The 2,500-nt window shown below is 40.5% G+C and overlaps 1 protein-coding gene across 2 annotated transcripts in view; it reads right to left on the reverse strand.

The window, feature by feature from the left end:
• Nucleotides 1-2,500, reverse strand: part of LOC106875205 (uncharacterized) — a 206,840-nt gene that overhangs the window by 100,007 nt on the left and 104,333 nt on the right. The window lies entirely within an intron of this gene.

Below are 2,500 nucleotides of genomic sequence, written 5' to 3' on the forward strand. Positions count from 1 at the left end.
CAATCGAGTCGGAGATGGCTAGCCCTGTGAGTCACAGTGGCTGTTCCTGCGCATCTTCCTCGCCTTCCTCCGGCGCAATGCCTCTTTCATTTTGTCCACTGGAACCACGAGGAGTACTGGCAAGCCATTTTAGATATTTCTTCTAAATGGGGGAAGAGGAAGGATCTGAGGATTCTAGGCCGAGCCCTTCATTGGATTTTCCATTCCCGTAGACCAGTGGATCTCGACCATTTTTTTCCTATGGACCCCTGAGATTTCTCAACTGTACCTTCATAGCCATTCGATATATATATATATACATATATACGATGGGCTTCTTTCAGTTTCCGTCTACCAAATCTACTCGCAAGGCTTTAGTCAACCCGAGGTTATAGTAGAAGACACATGCTCAAAGTGCCACACAGTGGGACTGAACCCGGAACCATGTGGTTAGTAAGCAAGCTTTTTACCAAACCGCCAAAATATTTTTTTTTTAATGCTATGGATTGACCACAGCTTGAATGGATCTTTGACCATTGGTCCTGCTCGATCTGGACTGACCAAGAGTAAAGCAACAACAACGACGATGTGGCAGACAAGAACGGTGATGAGAACAAGAACAACGGCAGCAACCACAACAGCAACAATAGCGAGAACAACAAAAGCAGCAGCAGCAGCACATTGATTTGATGAGGACTGTGATGACGAATAGAACAAGAACAACGACAGAAGCTGCAACAAGAACAGCAGCAGCAGCAACGACAACATCAACATCCAGTTATCTGAGAGCGATAATGAATAGCCCAGAAATCAAGATGAATAAATAAACAGCCATCATTCATTTCCGGTTCAACGCGATGTCATCTTTGTATTTCCGATTTTATTGCGTGTCTACCGCCATCTTACATTGCTCTCATCAAATATCTTATATTTCTGTTCCATTCTAACCACCACCACCACCACCACCACACGCCACCACCACCACCACCACCACCACCACCACCACCACCACCACCAATACCGCCGCCGCCGCTCTGCCAATATTGTATATTCTGCTTTTTTTATTAAATTAATATCCATTTTTGACATTTAGTTTTGAAGATTATTTATTTTCTGTGGATTTTATTTCTAAATATCTAATTTAAATTATTTTCTTTTATCCCAATTCAAATATTTATATTTCTCACTCAACTCCTGACCGAAGTCTTGTCTTCCTTATAAGGCAGACAGAATGTTATAAATCATAAAAAACCAATGCCATTCCATTCATAATTGCAACACCTCAGACTGTGGAATATTCTTTTAAACATACATATTATAAAATTAGCCCCAGTTGAGCATGTCCCTTGGTGGTTGACGATATGTGCTTCTGATCATGAGCAGAAGTAGTGGGGGAGCATCATAGCCATGTGTCGAGAGGAATTTTTCGGGGTTGGGATGATTCACCTTTGCAAACATGAGTGTTTCGTTCAGCATCCTCAAAGAACCATTATTCTGGGACCTTTTGAGCGGGATGGGCTATTCGACCTGAATAAAATTCTAACTGGACCCCACTTCTAAGGCCATGCACTGTTTATGTTGATATGGGATCACCATGCTCACGAAAGGATGAAAGGCAAAGTTGACCTCGGCAGAATTTGAACTCAGAACGGAAAGACAGACGAAATGTCGCTAAGCATTTCGTCCAGCGTTCTAACCATTCTGCCCGCTCGCCGCCTTAATTATAATAATAATAATGAATAAATGAATGAATGAATAATTGCACAAAACAAGGAAATAGAAACAAGGCGAATATACCCACAAAATAGCGGGACAAACACAGAGAGTGAATCGGAGCGGTCTACATATAACTTTATATTACCGTGATACACAAAAGACAAATATCTTCTAGATCTTTCTGGCATCCTAAAATCGTACGGTTAAAGTGATCTATTAAACTGCGTCAAATTTGCCAATCAGGGTCTCAATAATCTATCACAAAATTCTTTTTATCCTCGCATTCTTCATCGCCTGGAACTTGAAATATTGGCATGACCCAGTGTTGTTTGGTTTAAGAAGAAATGCTCTGAAAGTCCAGCGTCTGGTTTGAAAGCTGTACTGCCTTTTCTCTCTTACGAAATGTAATAAAAAAAATTTAAAAAATTTTTAAACCGCTTCGTCCTACATCTGCGAACTGACCGCTGAATCAATTCCAGAACATTTCGAAATTCAAGATGCGTTTTTGTTTCAAATAAAACCAGACGTGAAAATATGTAGCTGGCGTGTAAAAGTTTCTTGAATCACTAACGAAAACACAGACGCGCGCGCGTAAACACATACATGCGCAAACATATACACAAACACACACAAATGCAATCACAGGGGTGTCTGCGGGTGCACATACATACATACGTACATATGTATGTACGTATGTATGTATGCATGTATGTATGTATGTATGTATGTATGTATGTATGTATGTATGTATGCATGTATGTGTATTGCTAAGCATACACATACGCACCAAACTACAACTATACAT

Source organism: Octopus bimaculoides, chromosome 27, assembly GCF_046866305.1.
Source record: "Octopus bimaculoides isolate indiv1 chromosome 27, ASM4686630v1, whole genome shotgun sequence".
Lineage (NCBI taxonomy): Eukaryota > Metazoa > Mollusca > Cephalopoda > Octopoda > Octopodidae > Octopus > Octopus bimaculoides.